Raw genomic sequence first — 17,015 nt, forward strand, 5'->3', positions numbered from 1 at the left:
AAAATAAAATTGTTACTAGGTGTTTTTGAGAACTTTGTATCCTGGACAGAGAATTGAACAGGCATAAGGGAGAGATGAAAATATAAATTTATTAAAAGTGAGAGTAAAAGCATAGAGTGCACACCATAGAATGGAAGCAGCTCAAGTAAGCATGTGTCTCAGGCTCCATGTCTTAGGGTTTTTATTGCTGTGAAGAGACACCATGACCACAGCAACTCTTATAATGAAGACATTTAATTGGGATGGCTTGCTTACAGTTTCAGAGGTTTAGTCCATTATCATGCCTGGGAACATGGGTGTGTGTAGGCAGAAGTGGTGCTGGAGTTAAGAGTCCTACTTCTTGTAGGCAGCAATAAGTCAACTGAGACACTGGGTGGTATCCTGGTCATAGGAATCCTCAAAGTCTACCCCACAGTGACACACTTCCTCTGACAAGGCCACACCACTCCAACAAAGCCACATCTCCTAATAGTCCCTCTCCCTTTGGGGCCATTTTCTTTCGAACTACCACATTCCACTCCCTGGCCCCCAAAGGCTTATAGCCAGATCATAGTGCAAAATAATGCCTTAAGTCCAACTTCAAAAGCCCCTCTTCGTCAGTAAAGTCCAAAGTCTCTTCTGAGACTTAAGCAATCTTTTAACTGCAGCCTTCTGTAAAATCAAAATCAAAAAGCAGATCACATATTTCCAACATACAGTGGCACAGTATACCATTTCGAAACATAGGGAAGGGAGCATAGTGAGAAAATATTAGACCAAAGGAAGACCAAAAACCAGCTGGACAAACTCTAAACTTTGCATCTCCATGTCTGATGTCAGAACACTCTTCAGATCCCCAACTCAGTTCAGGTTTGACTGTAACATACTTCTTTCTATTGGACTGGTTCCACTCCCTGTTAGCAGCTTGCCTTTGGTATCTCTAACATCTTGGGTTCTCTAAAGGCAATGCAGGCTTCAACTTCACGGCTTCACGCAATGACCTCTCTATTAGGTATCCATTTCAGGGATGCCCTGACACATACCTGCCCTCAGCAGCTTTATTTTATAACTCCTTTCTTCTATCCTTAACTCTAAAGCCAGAACAACCTGGCCAAAGATGCCAAATTCTGTGGCTTACTGGGCCTGGAACATGACCCCCTCGTTCAATTACATCGTCACCAGCTTTCTGTCTTTCACAGCCTAAGGTTGGCTGTCCTGAAACTTGTTCTGTAGACCAGGCTGGCCTCAAACTCAGAGATCTGACAGCCTCTGCCTCCCAGGTGCTGGGATTAAAGGTGTGCCCCCACACTGGCTCTAAACTTTTCTTTAGTTTGTTTCCACAAGTTAGAAATTTAGCCGGGTGGGATCATGCCCTGATGTCACCACTCCCTTTATTCGATTTCTTTCTTTATCTCCTTAAACACAGGGTTGATGTGGGATTCCCTCTGTTTGCTGTGAATATATTTTCTTCCCATTAGTTAATAAAGAAGCTCCTTTGACTTATGGCAGGGCAGAATGTAGCTGGGTGGGAAAACTAAACTGAATGTAGGGAGAAAGAAGGTGGAGTCAGGCAGATGCCTTGTAGCCACCCAAAAAGCAAGATGTGAGATAACAAACCACGAGCCTTGTGGTAAAATATAAAATAAAATCATCATGCAGCACACAAACCCTAATCTGCCACTCAGCGTGCTGCGCAGCCTGGAAATGTCCCTGTGTATGATGGTGGGCTCTCCTGTCTGTGCCTACCTAGCAGCCCTTATCCACCCGCTTGCCTAGGCAGGGAGTGCTGAGCCGCAGGCACTCTCTTAGCTACTTTTCTCCTAACCCAGAGTGGGCGGGCATACAAGCATCAGACCTGAAGTGGGTGGCGGGCCACAAAGGTTAGCCCCAAATGTTGGGTGCCAGATGTAGCTAGAAGTGTTCTCCATCCTGCTGGTCCCCCTGGACTGGGTTTTCTTCACACATCTGTTACTGAAGCCACTCTGGTGCCTAATATTTATTAAATGCTGTTTGGTCTATTATTAGCTCAGGCTTCTTATTAACTAACTCTTACATCTTAAATTAACAGATTTCTATCATTTTATGCTTTACCACTCCTGCAAAGCCACATCTCCTAATAGTGCCATTCCCTTTGGGAGTTCAGGGGGTTGTTTTCTTTCAAACATGCCTGGAGGTTTTTTTTTTTTTTTTTTTTTTGAGTCCTTTTTATGAATCTAGTTGAGGGAAGTGGGAACCCATGACTGATAAATGGGCTGCTGTATAAGTTTGGGAGATCTGCATGTAAATGTGTTGTGTATCTCATGATTTTAAGCTTATGGATGCTTTATGGTAAACAAGAATTTTTCCTGACAGGTCATCACAAGTACAGGATGGTATTGGCTGCACTTGCACCAGTGCCAGTCTAAGCTAATCTTTTTTATTTCTTTCTACCAGGATGTGCCTGACCATAAATTACCCACTGGAGAGGCGGTGCCAGGTGTTGCCTTATTGAAAAGGGGTAGACAAAACTTTTTTTTTGTGACCTAGAGGTGCTCTAGGTCACTGGGCTGTCCTTGGACTTGTCTGTCTCAACATATTGGCTGGCTTGTTAGGACTATCCTAGCACATATGCCTTGAACTATTCTTATGATGGAGGAGTGTCTATGTGTTACTTTCATTGATTAATAAAGAAACTGCCTTGGCCCTTTAAGAGGACAGAAAATTAGGTAGGCGGAGTAGACAGAACAGAATGCAGAGTAGAAGGCAGTGAGGCAGATGCTCGAGGCAGTCACCATAATGAGTCGCCATGCTTCTCCTCTCTGAGATGGACGCAGGTTAAGATCTCTCCTGGTAAACGACCACCTCGTGGTGCTACACGGATTACTAAATATGGGTTAAAGGAAGATGTGAGAATTAACCAATAAGAGGCTGAAACTAATGAGCCAGGCAGTGTTTAAATGAATACAGTTTCCGTGTAATTATTTCAGGTGTAAAGCTAGCCGGGTGGTGGGACACAGCCCCGCAGCTCCTTCTACAGTCTTATTTTAAAGACTTATTTTTATTTATGTCTGTGTGTTTGTGAATGTGTGACACATTTGTGCTGGTGCTAGTGCTATTATAAAACAGAAGAGGGCCTCAGATCTGGAGCTGGAGTTACAAAACAATTGTATGTCACCAGACGTGGGTACAGGAAACCGGACTTAGGTCTTCTGGAAAAGCAGCAAGCACTTTTAAACCACAGATTCATCTCTCTAGCCCTTAAACTATATTTGCTGGTGGAAAGATTGATGACTCTCTTGTCTAAAAGTTGAGCAAGGATGTTGGTTATTCACCTATAATAATCTTGACTTCAAAGTCATCTCACTGAATTGCTCACTTCTATATAATTTGAAGGTAAGTAAAGCAGTCTGAATTTATGTACTCTATTTATAACATGATGTGCCTGCCATATGCCCCTCTAAGTGGTTGATGAGGAAAGCATGAACATTTTATATGCCTTAGGAAATTACTCCCTTATTTTTTGAAGGCTCGTTGCAATAAACTAATAGGAAAAAGGCCTACTATTTTATTAATATGCAAAAGGGAAAAGTCAACTCTTGGAGAAAACCATTGTGATTATTTACTACTCCAGCATAATATATGTACTTCCTTTTCTGTAGAGAAAGAGGAAATGGGGAATGTCAATCATTTTAGGAAAATGGTAATGATTTTTAATGGAACTCAGTGGACTTGGAGAACATACTGTGTCCTGTGACAAAGTCTGCTGGGCCTGCAGAACAGACAGAGGTTTGTAAATAATTCTTTATGGGCTTGAAATACAGGACAACTTATATTTGAATGCCTAGATATGTGGACAGAATTCAGTCTTTGTCTCTGTGATAAGAATTTAGTGTCCCCTAATTAGTGAGATTTCAGTGAGAGACTGCAGGCAGTTGTGTTCCCTTTTGCAGATCCAGTCAGGGTGGGAAGCTAGTGGATGTGGCAGAAAGCCTCTCTGTGTACTGGGAAGGGTAAAACAAAATCAGAGGGACCTTGACTGGGATATGTTCTTTAGCTTTTCTGCCTGTTAAAGTCCCAGGCACTTCTCAGCCCCTACACAATTAACAAGCTCTGCCCAGTCCTCAGTGAATATGATCTAGTTATGGATCTATTTAATTTTATATGAGCAGACCTGTAGAATGGCTTTTAAAGTAGCTTATTACTCATTGATACATTTAGGAAAAGTCTATGAAGCTATTGGAGATAGGGGTGGGTGGCACCTATGGCTCAGTGGGCAAAGGTACTTGCTGTACCAGCCTGATGGCCTGAGAACCCACACATAGGATGTAGCCCATTCATGTCCCACTGGTATGCATGTATGTATGTACACATAAGTAAAAATGTTTTACAAGACAGCAGATAAGTCTAGCTCTTGAAATTTTACTTGAAAGCTATCTCAAAATTCAGACAAAAATGATTGGTGGTCTCCCCGGTGGTAAGGTTTAGTATATGGTTTTGAAATTTTTAATGGTTTTAAGATAAGAATAGTCAATAAATGGGTTGGAGAAATGGTTCAGTAGTTAAGAGCACTGGCTGCTCTTATAGAGGTTCTGAGTTCAAGTCCCAGCAACCACATGGGGGCTCACAACCATCTATAATGAGATTTGGTGCCCTCTTCTGGCATGCAGGCATACCGAATACAGTAAACAAGCAAACAAACAAATCTTTTTAAAAATGATAGTTAATATTATTAGGCAAAGGCTGCCAACTAGCCTCTAACATGCTCTGCTTCACCAAAGCCAGCAAGAGAGAGCCTGTTAGTAAGATCTAAATCACACTTATGTATCCGAGGTTTAGAAATGACATTACATCACCGTTGCTCTGTTCTGTTGGTTTGAAATAAGTCGCTAGGCCATTCCTACACTAGGGACTGACTATATGAAGGTAGGATTATCAACAAGTAGAAATCCTTTGGAGCCTTCTCTGAATTGCTGGTCTAGAGATATTTACTTCTTATAATTTCTTTGATGTTACTTAATAGATTTAGCAGTGATGTTTTAATAACAACTAATGTTTCCATGTACAGCTTTCTGTTTTTGTTGTTTGAATCAGAATCTAAACACTCATTCTATTGTTATGTCCCTTTAAAATTCTTTTATCAAGAAGAGTTTTCCATCTTTTTGCCATTTTTCTTCAACCCACTGATTTTTTTTTTATATAATTTATTTTTAAGACAGGGTCTCATGTATCCAACGATGTCCCAGACTCATTATCTACCAAGGATGACCTGGAACTTCTGATCCTTTTGCTCTCACCTACATGATGCTGGGAGCACAGGTGTATGCTACCATTTCTGTTAAATTATTATTTATTATTATATATTATATAAATTATTTATGTTATATAATAATAAATAATAAAAATAATTTATATTATATAAATTATTAAATATTATTGGGTGTTAAAAATTGAACTTGGACTGGGCAGTAGTGGTGCACACCTTAAATCTCAGCACTTGAGAGGAGGCAGGCAGATCTCGGTGAGTTCGAGACCAGCCTGGTCTACAAGAGCGAGTTCCAGGATAGACTCCAAAGCTACAGAGAGAAACTCTGTCTCAAAAAACAAACGAACAAAAAAGAATTGAACTTGGGGCTATGTGCTGCTAGCTAGACAAGCACTTTGCCAACTTGAGCTGTCCCCATCTGTCCCCAACTGATATTTTTGAGGAAACTGTGTCATTTGCTCTGAATAAGCTTCCATATTTAAGTAAGCCTAGATGCTTTTTCATAGTAGTATTAAATTACTTCCTCTAGTTCTAAAGAATACTGGGAATTATATTTCAAATATTTTTTTAAAGGCTACTCTCTTGGTGGTATAATGTACTTTGTATTGTTACTACTTCAGGCTGCATAGTCTAGTGGTAATTTCTGGTAACATTTCCTATTAGCCTTTTATTAATGGTATTAATATTCAGTGATAATCATGGTCAGAATAAAAAATGTTTAACAAGGCATGGAAATTGGTTATATGTAAATTTTAATATATTATTTTCGATTTGTTAGTTGCAATTTCCTCCTCCCCTCATATTTACTGATCATCAAACCCAGGCTTTCGTCACGCATGCCAGTTGGCTTTTATGCATTGAAATTACCCTCAATGATAAGAGCTTTAGTTACTGAAACACAGTCAACTGGAAAGTAAGATAAATGTTTGATTCTTTTCTTTTAATGACAAATTTCAGAATAATGAATTAAGTTGGGTATTTCTCTAGGTATATAGTTGATTTTGTTTTTAAAGAAAACCTTTGTTCACTAGACTATATATCTACAATATTTTTTATCTTTTTTTTAAAATTTATTTTTATATGTAAGGATATTTTGCCTACAAGTATGTCTATGCTCCAAATTCATACCTAGTGCTAGGGGAGACCAGAAGAGGGTGTCAGATCCCCTGGTACTAGAGGCAGTTATGAGCTGCCATGTGGGTACTGGGAACCAAAACCAGGTCCTCTGGAAGAGCAACCAGTGCTCTTAACCACTGAGCCGTCTCTTCAGCCCTCCACTATATTTCAAACAACTTTAGTAGTCATTACATTTGATGCCAGATTGTTAGCATTTTGTTTTTTTTTTTTTATTTGTTTGTTTTTTGTTTTTTTGGTTTTTCGAGACAGGGTTTCCCTGTAGTTTCTAGAGCCTGTCCTGGAACTAGCTCTTGTAGACCAGGCTGGCCTCAAACTCAGAGATCCGCCTGCCTCTGCCTCCCGAGTGCTGGGATTAAAGGCGTGCGCCACCACCGCCCGGCTTGTTAGTATTTTTGAATAGTAGGAGCCTCTCCAGTCTTGTTCCTATGTTCCTTGACTTGACCCCATTATTATTTCAAATATTTTTATATAGGAAGTGTGTCCTTTATATACATTAGTAAGAGAATGATATTTAGAATGTATTATTGGAAACTAGGAAAATTTGTTGCTACCAGATTGTCTTTTTCTTAAACCTCCCTAGATTATATAACCAGGAAGTAATTTTCAAAGAGAAAATAATGTGAATCTTAGACTATTTTAATTTTGGATTTGATTTGCCAGATTGTAATTTCTTTCATTTTACATTTGCTACTTAAAAAATATTTTAAAGAATTTAATACTTTTTTGTGCATGTATGTGTGCCTGTATGGTTTTATGCACCAAGTTCATGCTGGTACAGAGGTTAGAAGAGTAATTGATCTCTTGGAATAGGTTTTTAGCCATTGTGTGCTGCTGGGATCCAAACTTGGTCCTCTGAAAGAATAAAAAGCACTCTTATCTCTCTGGTTCCACAGTTTTTAACTTTTTTTTTTTTTTTTTTTTTTTTTGGTTTTTCGAGACAGGGTTTCTCTGTAGCTTTTGGAGCCTGTCCTGGAACTCACTCTGTAAACCAGGCTGGCCTCGAATTCAGAGATCCACCTGCCTCTGCCGCCTGAGTGCTGGGATTAAAGGCATGCGCCACCACCGCCCAGCAGTTTTTACTTTTTAATGTTGATAATATTTCTTAAATAGCATTAGTAGAGTTACCACTTAGTCATTTCGCTGTTTGGTACACACAAGTGTGTCTTCAAATATAATTTCCAAAGAGTATTAGTATTATTAGGTAAAGTTTAACATTTCTTTGCAAGTCCACTCCCAGAGTATTCAAAAAGGTGAATTAAAAAGCATTGCTTCTAATGTCAGTTAAATACATGTTTTTACTAATAATTTCATGCTGGCGGGCAGTGGTGGTGCACGCCTTAATCTTAGCACTTGGGAGGCAGAGGCAGGTGGATCTCCTGTGAGTTCGAGGCCAGCCTGGTCTACAAGAGCTAGTTCCAGGACAGGTTCCAAAGCTACAGAGAAACTGTCTTGAAAAATCAAAAAAAGAAAGAAAGAAAGAAAACAAAAATTTTATGGTTATATCACTAACTTGATACCCAGTTTATTAATTTACTTCTATTTGTTGTCAGTTTTTTTTTCATTTGGAGATAGTTGTTTTAGTTTCAGTTTTTAGAGATTCTCTTGTTTTTTTCTTCTTTGTTTATAAATGTAAAAAATATTTCCATGGTTTCAAATTAAGAAAAAATTAGATCTATTTTATTTTTACATATGTGAGCATTTTGCCTGTATGTATGTGTGTGTACACTTACTTGTGAAGGGGGGTGAGGGTGTTGGATCCCTTGGAATTGAAGTTAGGGATTGTTTTGAGACACCACGTTGGGGCTTGGGGACCCAACCTGGGTCCTCTCCAAGAACAATATGTACTTTTATTCTAGAAGCCATCTGCCCATCCCCTATGGTTTCAAATTTTAAACTGTACGTCTTCATTTCTGTCCCCTCAGCACTTTTTATTCCTTCTAGTTTGAATAGCCATTCTTATTAGTTTTGGATTCATGCAAATATGAGCAACTGCATATGTATCTGTTCATTTAAATGTACTGTAGTTTGATCTTTATCAACTGAAGGACATCTTGATTGTTTCCAGTGTGGGATTAGTAGAAGTAAAGCTGCTTTAAATACATGATATAGGTTTTATTTGGAAATAAATTTTTATTTCTACTGCATCAGTGTTCAAGAGTCTAGTTACTGAATTATATGAAAGGTACTTTTGTAAGAAAGTAGGCACCTAGAATGACTGGACTATTTCACACTCACATGAGTGCAGGTGTTCAAGTTTCTCTGAGTTCTTTTTTTTTCTTGTTGTATTTTATTTTTTTATTTATTATTGTTAGTGTGTGTGTATACATATGTATATGTGGCAACATGTGAGAGTCAGTTCTCTCCTACCATGTGGGTTTTGGAGATTGAATACAGGTCGCTACCCATTGAGCCATGTTAGCCATCCACAGTTTCTCTGAATTTGCTGCTGTCACTGGTTTTTAAATGTAGCTGTTCTGATAGACAAGTCATGATAACGGAATGTGGATGTTTGTAATGGCTAATGGTGATCACATGTTTTCATGTGTTTTTCTGTCTCCTGTATGTACCCAATGAAATGTTATTCATGTCTTGCCTTTTTTCTAATTGAATTGTTTTCTTTTCTCTTCTTTTTTAAATTGTTGTGATCACTTGTATGTTTTAGATGTAACTCCTTTTTAAAAAATATATAGACTGTATTTTATCCTTTTAACACAGTTCTTCTCAGAGCAAAACTTTAATCTTTCTGTGGCCTGATTTTTGCTTTTATAGATTTGTGTTTTTAGGTGTATGTGTGTATGTGTAAGAACTGGGATTTAGAGACAAAAGAATCGTATATTGTGGATAGTAATATAATTAGTGTATAGCTGTTTTGGAAAACAGTACAGAAAAACTTTACAACCCAGCAGCCCCACTCCTGGGTATATAAAAGTCATGACATTAAAGAGATAGCCACGCAAATTTTTATCACAGCACTATTCACAGGAACCGGAATTATAGAGTCAGACAAGACGTTCCTCAGCAGGTGAATGGGTTTTTAAAAAGAGGCATATGAGGACTGAGACGGCTCACTGGCTAAGAACACTTGATGCTCCTGCAGGGGACCGTAGTTCCATTCCTAGCACCCACATGGCTCACAGTCATCTATAACGTCAGTCTTGGGTTCTGGTGCCCTCTTCTGGCCCACACAGATGGCATTCACACACAAAGATATAACACCAATTTTTTTTTAAAGGTGTGTAGAGTGGGGTGGGGAGAATACTGTTTAACTATAAAAAAGATGAAATCCTATCATTGCAGCAGCATGACTGAAACTGGAGAGCATTATGTTAAGTAAAATAAATTAGGTGCAGAAGCTAAAGACATTAATCACATAGTATTGCAATTAGTAGAGGCTAGGAAGAAAAAACAGAGGGAGGAGAATCAGTACCCAGGAGTAGTTGCTGTAGTTCTGTTACAAAATTGGGGGACTAATCCAAAGCAATTAACTGTATATTTCAAAATAACTGGAGAGGAAGAATTGGGTTTCCAGAATCATAGGCATGATAGTATTTGAGGGGATAGAAGGGCTGAGTACTCTGGTGATCGTTATACATTGTATTTGTATATGGACTTGATTTATAAAGTTGTGGTCACATAAGTCAGTATAAATACTATATGTTAAATGAAAAAAAAGAAACTCTGGAGCTGGAAAGCTGGCTCAGTGCAGTGGTTAAGAAGAGCACTTGCTGCTCTCAGAGGACTATGTCCATTTCCAGCACTCATGTCTGATGAAGCACAGTTGCCTGTAACTCCATTTGCAGAGGATCTAATCTTTGATCTCTTAGGCCCTTACACACACACACACACACACACACACACACACACACACACACACACACACACACACCCTAATCCCCTCCACTTCCCCGCGCCATCAAAAAAAAAAGCCTCTAAGCCTCTAGAGGTCTGTTTTTTCTTTTTTCTCTTTCTTTCTTTCTTTCTTTCTTTCTTTCTTTCTTTCTTTCTTTCTTTCTTTCTTTCTCTCCCTCTCCCTCTCCCTCTCCCTGTCCCTCTCCTCTCCCTCTCCCTCTCCCTCTCACTCTCCTCTCCCTCTCCCTCTCTCTCTCTCTCTCTCTCTTTCTTTTTTTTTAAGGTAGCCAGACTCTGCTTCATTCTTTTCTCTAGTTCTCTCAATTTCGGTTTGATTTTTTACTGTAATTTTTGTTTTACTTGTTATTTTTTTTTATATTCATGCTTTCATTTCTTTTATCTCCTAGTTTCTTAGGGTGGAAGCTTAGGTGATTAATTTTAAAATTTTTCTGATTTGCTAATGTGTATTTAAACATTTGTAAGGTTTTTCTCCCCATTTTATCTATTTCAAAATATTTCTGTGTTTATCCCAAGATTTCTTTGATTTGCGTATTATTCGGAACTGTGTTGTTTATGCCAAATAATTTAAGATTTTGTAGTTATCTTCTATGAATGATTCTAATTTAATTCCACTGAGATCTGTGAACATGCTGTGTATAAGGTTCTGTTCTTTTGTTACTAAAATGTATTTTCCCGCCTTAGTGAGTGTTCTTGTGTGAGCTTGGGGAGAATGAACTTTGTTGTTGGTGAGGTGTTCTAGAGATGTCAGATCCAGTTGATTGATGGTGCTTTTCAGTTCAGTGGTATTCTGAATTTTTGCCTGCTGAATCTGTCAATTGCTGAAAAGAAGGAGGTTGATATTTCCAATTATAATAGTGCTTCTTGCAATTCTGACAGTTTTTCCCTCGAGTATTTTGACACTTTGTTTGGTGCAGTCACATTAAGGATTTTTATGTCTTCTTTTTTTTTTTTTTTTTTTTGGTTTTTCGAGACAGGGTTTCTCTGCAGCTTTAGAGCCTGTCCTGGAGCTAGCTCTTGTAGACCAGGCTGGTCTCGAACTCACAGAGATCCGCCTGCCTCTGCCTCCCGAGTGCTGGGATTAAAGGCGTGCGCCACCACCGCCCGGCTCTTTATGTCTTCTTGAAGAATTGACACATTTTCATTAATGCCCCTCTATCCCTGATGATTTCCCCTCTACTTAAGTAAGCCTGATATTGATACGGCTATTTCACCTTCTGCTTAAAACATGATGCACCTTTATCCGTTTCATTATATTCACCCATGGTCTTTATGTGGGTTTTTTATAAATGATGTATTTGAGCAGTTTTTTCTCACCCATTCCAGCATTCTCTTTTAGTTGTTTTAGTTAGATCATTCACATATAAATTGATTACTGATACAATTGGGTTCATATCTACCATATTTGCAACTTTTTTCTATTCATGCATGTGTTTCTTGCATCTTTTCTTTTTCTGTCTTTGATTTGAAATTAGCCTCCAATGTAACTTTACTTTCTTTTGCATATTAATTATATTCATTTAAATTTTTAGTTCTTGTGTTAATAGAAGAGTATATTTTGGCTTACAGTTTTAGAGGGTTAGAGTCCATAACAGCTGGTACAGCATGGAAATAGGTGGCAGGAACAGGAAGATGAAAGCACACATCTTGAACTGTAAGCATGAATCAGAGGCAACAACTAGAAGTAGGCAAAGCATCTTACTCTCAAAGCTCTCCTCCAGTGTTGTACTTCCTCCAGCAAGGCTACACCACCTAAACCTCCCCAAATAGTGCCAGCAACTGGGACCAAGTGTTGAAATGCCTGAGACTCTGAGGGCATTTCTCATTTAGACCATCACAGTGCTTATCCTAGAGTTTGCAAAGTTTGTTTATGACTAATCTAACTCCAGCTTTAAATAATACTGCTTATGAGTGGTATAGATAACTGATTTTCAGAATATATTTTATTTCTCCCTTGAATGACTATATCAGAGTGTCATAGATTGGATGGTTTGTAATAGATTTATTGGATTACAGTTCTAGAAACTGACCCATCTAAGATTCAGTAGCCAACACCTGACAAAAAGGTCTTTTGTCTGAAACATCTCATGGCAGAAGGGCAGAGAGAGGGAGGCAGGTAACAAAAGGACACTCTACTTAATCCTTTCTAAATGAGCCCGATCTTGATATACAAAATGTGCAATGAGATTAAGTCAGGTGTCTGTTTTTATGACTACCCATCTCTGGACGTTTTTTAAAAATTAAAAAATCTTTTTATTCTTTGACAATTTCATACATGTATACATTTATCTTATCCTTCCCAACCCCTCAGCATGCCAACAAGCTCCCAATGTTTCCTTCCCATCTTCATGCTTTCTCCTTTTATTTAAACCCACTGAGTCTAGTTAGTGCTACCTACTAGAATACAGACTGACCTTGTTGGCTTGATCCTGTGCATTTGATCGTAACTGCACTGAGAGCATGAGTGCTGCAGCGACGTCGTGCCCAGATTACGTTTCTTTCTACCATCTCTTCACTGTGTTGCTGGAGCTTAGAACCAAGTTGATATGGATGTTCTATTTAGGGTTGAGTACTTAATAGCCATTTTTTAAAAAATACTTTGACCTAGTTATGAGTCTTTGCATTAAATTGCTGCTCACTGTAAAAGCAACTTCTCTCATCAGGGTTGAGAGCAGCACTCATCTGTGGGCATAAACAAATATCTAGAAGGCAATTTGATTGTGCATCCATTAATAGAGCAACAGTAATGGGTTGCACCCCAGGGCCTATGACTTCCAGAATTATAGACTTTTGACCAGGTTTACAGGACCAGACATGGGTTCTCTTCTATGGAGCAGGCCATAGATCCAACCAGAAAGTGATTGGTTACCCCCATAATCTTCATGCCACTATTGCCTGGTAAGTCAGTATGGTAGCGTCCAGGATATTCACTGTTGTATAATATCATTGATGACTTGACTCTCGTACCTGCCTGCATGGCACCTTCCAGCATTATGAAAATTAGGCCGTCTGTGAGGGAGTTTTCAGGTTAATTCCAGTTTGATTTCTGTATGTCCTACAATTAGAATGTATTGTGTCTTCAGCACAAAGGTATTTAAAATCTAGTTCTTGTAGGCAGTCAAGAGCAGTGGCAGTAGACTGTATTGTTTTGGTGGAGGTATCACCACCTATAAGACCTTCTTTATGAATAACTCATAAGGAACTATCCCACTCATGGCACTAAGATTTTCATTTAATAACACATGTTGTCTGGGGAAAGATTACCCACCCATGCAGGGAACCTGTGTTCAAATCCCTTTACAGTTAATTTAAAGGCTTAGAGTAGTGGAGGATATTTAATGCATCCTTAGTTTTAGTTAAGCCCGTTTCTTCCTCATCCATCCACTATGTCCATTGCACTCAGACCTTTAACTCTTGAGTATTCACTCTGCTTTCAAATCACCTGTCAAGATTGGTCCTCTTTCCCCATTTAACAATTGACATAGTTTCTTTACTTGCCTGTGCAGTTTTTGATGAGAAGTGTAATGTAGCTTTATCATTGTTTCTCTGTAGATGAGTTCTCTCCATTCTCTGACATTTTTTCATAACTTCTCTGTGTTTTTGGTTTTCTGCTATTAGAATATGATATGCATATGTGCTAATTTTTATCAATTTGCACAAACCTAGGACACCCCCCCCCCGCCCCAAGAAGGGGGAACCCCAGTTGAGAAGTTGCTTCCATCAGATTGATCTAGGGACATGTCTATCGGGTATTTTCTTGATAAATGATTAATTGCCACAACAGGCAAGTGATCCTGGGTTGTATGAAAAAGCAAAGTAGCTTTGCAAGGGATGGAGAACAAGTCAGTATGTGGATATCCTCCATGGTTTGTAACTGGAAGTTTCTCTCCCACTCACCAGTTCCTGAATAATCACGCAAGAGGATTAATATTAATTACAAACTGTTTGGCTTCTTAGTTCAGGCTTATTATTAACTAGCTTTTATAACTGAAATTAACCCATTTTTATTATTTTATATTTTACCACGAGGTTGGTGACTTGTTACTTTACATCTTGCTTCTCAAGCAGCTGCTGGTGTCTCTTAGACTCTGCCTTTTTTATTCCTCTCTCTGCTTAGATTTCCCGCTTAGCTATTTTCTGCCCTGCCATAGGCCAGAGCAACTTCTTTTAAAATCATTGGTAATAAAACATATTCACAACATACTGAGGAACATCCACATCAATGGTTCTTGCCTCTGTCCCTGCTTGAGTTCTTGATCTGACTTTTCTTAAAGTTGAACTGTGTCATCCTTCTGTCCACCTCCCCCCGCATGCCATTTGTTTTTATTTATGATATTTATCACAACATTAACAAAATCTAACCAATATAGCCTAGATTTAGATTCCTTTTTCTTTCCATTGGTTTTGTCTCATCTTCCTGGATTAATGTTTTGATGTCTGTTATGACTTCTGAAATTTCTCTGTCACTGTATTGCCTTAAATATTTCTACTGTTCCTGTCTTTTATTGCAGCTATTCATAGTCATAACCCTTTCATGTCTTACCGCCTTTGGACACCTTCACTCCTTTTTCTTCTTTTCAGTTTGGGGTTTTTTTATTAGAGGATTTTCAAGCTCAGATTCCTTCTTTAATGCTACCCACTTATCCTATTTATTATTTACCTATTCCTTTAGAACTCTTAAGTAACTATAACTATAGTTATTTAAAAACATTTCTTATCTGATAATTATAAAATCTGTATTACCTTAGTCTGGTTCTAATATCTGCTGTGTATTCAAACTTAAAAGATTTTTTCTTGTTTTTTGAAGGACTTTTGACCCTTTGATCTTGGTGTTGATGGTTTTAAGTCTTTTCCATTTTGGTTTAATTTTCGTGCATTTTTGGCTGGGGTATCTCATATAGATTTCTTCACTGGAACTTTTTCTTCAGCTTCCTCATCATCAAAATCATCATCGTCATCATCTTCATCTTCCTTGTCATCCTCATCATCTTCATCATCATCCTCATCAAGTTTTATGTTTTTCTGTGGAACCTTGTTGCCACCTCCAGGAGCAGATCGCTTTCCAGACATACTCAACAGCTTTACATCCTCCTCATCTTCATCTTCTGACTCTGCATCTTCCTCTACAGCTACTAGATGCTGCCCACTAATGTACACAGGCCCTGAACCACACTTCAACCTTAAGACCACAGGAGGTGTTATTTCAGATCCCCCAAGAGAGACTGCTGGCTGTACAGACATTTTCAAAGTTGCCAATGTTACTTTAATTGGACGGCCTTCATAGTTCATTGCTTGTCCCTCTGCGATGTGTCATTCGTCTTTTGCCCCAGCACCTGAACTAACCGTTCTCAGTGATAACTGGTGCTCATTCTCATCATTACCCACCTTAAAGTGATGGTCTTTGTCGGCTTTTAGTTCACAACCAAAAAGGTAAGTTCTGAGGCCTTAGAGGGCTCATGTCCATGTCCATGGAGTCCTCCATGAGGTGGAGGCGCGTTCTCCGGTGGCAGAGAAGTCGGACAGATGGTACTGCCTGCTGCTCCTCAGAACAGGCACGCAGGATGGAATCATGCTAGGGCCTTAAAAGGTTTTTTTAGGGCTCTTCCTCCCCTCCACTCCCTTATTTTTCTCTCTTCTCTTCTCTCCTCTCATCCTCTCTCCTTCCAGTCATGATCTCCTTGTACAGCCCAGACTGGCCCAAGCTTGTAATCTTCCAGTGTTGGCCTCTTCTTAAATATTGGGAGTATAGGTATGTGTTTAGTACTCTGTTCAGTACTAGCATGCTTTCTAATAGTGTGTTCATTGGTAACGTTCAGTCCAGTTCCTTTTTTATAACAAGTCATCCTAAGGAGTTAACAAAGAACATCTACAATTTTTTCCACCTGATAGCTGATTTTAAGTGGTCACCTTAACTTCCAGCTGATATTTGAGATACTCAACAAGAATATCTAGCAAACACCCTTTCCTTTCTACCTCCCATTTCCTTTCTTCTTTTCTTTTTTCATTTTGTATTTTTTTTAATCTAGCTAGAACTATGCTGCCTGCATTTGTTTGTTTTGAAACAGAGTCTCTTTCCTCTCTTTGTAGCTTTGTCTATCCTGGAACTTGTAGATCATGCTGGCCTAGAATTCACAGAGGTTGGCCTGCCTCTGCCTCCCAAGTGCTAGGTAGGATTAAAGGCCTGTGACACCAAGATAGAATCCTGTCTAAATTTTTTTGTTTATTTTTGTTTTTCGAGATAGGGTTTCTCTGTGTTGCTTTGGAGTCTGTCCTAGAACTAGCTCTTGTAGACCAAGCTGTCCTCGAACTCACAGAGATCCACCTGCCAAGTACTGGGATTAAAGGTGTGCTGTCTACATTTTTGCAATGTACATTTGCATTGTGTTATGCCAAATCCTCATGGTTAATTTAGTTCTGTTTCTTATAAATGTCTTGATTTTCTTATTTGAATGCTCAAGGACATTAAAAGAAACAACAGCAAAGACAAGCAGAGCATGGTTTGTGCATTCCTTTATTCCTTTATTCCCTGGGTTTTGGAGACAGAGGCAGGTGGATATCTTATTTTTAGGGTAGCCTGGTCTACATTGTGATTTCCATGGCAGCCGAAGCTACATAGGCCCTGTCTCAAACAAACAAATAAACCAAAAGCCTATGTTTCTTGGTATGTTTCTCTAGCATGCTGTTTATTCTTTTACTGTGGATTGAAGATTAATTTAGAAAGATTTTCTTGAAGCATGACTTGACCTATTTACTGCTTTGCTTTTTTTTGTATATCTTTGATTATTTTCAT

General features: G+C 38.7%; 1 protein-coding gene and 1 pseudogene across 2 annotated transcripts in view; one reads left to right on the top strand and one right to left on the bottom strand.

Moving 5' to 3' along the window:
* Mkln1 (muskelin 1) overlaps positions 1-17,015 on the top strand; it is a 127,914-nt gene that overhangs the window by 20,634 nt on the left and 90,265 nt on the right. The window contains exon 2 of one of the 2 annotated variants that reach the window (XM_038320222.2): positions 3,618-3,744. The exons of the other annotated variant lie outside the window; for it this stretch is intronic. The gene's annotated coding sequence lies outside the window, so the exon portion shown is untranslated. The remainder of the gene's footprint in view (positions 1-3,617; positions 3,745-17,015) is intronic. 2 annotated transcript variants of the gene reach the window in all.
* Positions 15,005-15,707, bottom strand: LOC119806455 (annotated as a pseudogene).

This window comes from Arvicola amphibius, chromosome 2 (genome assembly GCF_903992535.2).
Source record: "Arvicola amphibius chromosome 2, mArvAmp1.2, whole genome shotgun sequence".
NCBI lineage: Eukaryota > Metazoa > Chordata > Mammalia > Rodentia > Cricetidae > Arvicola > Arvicola amphibius.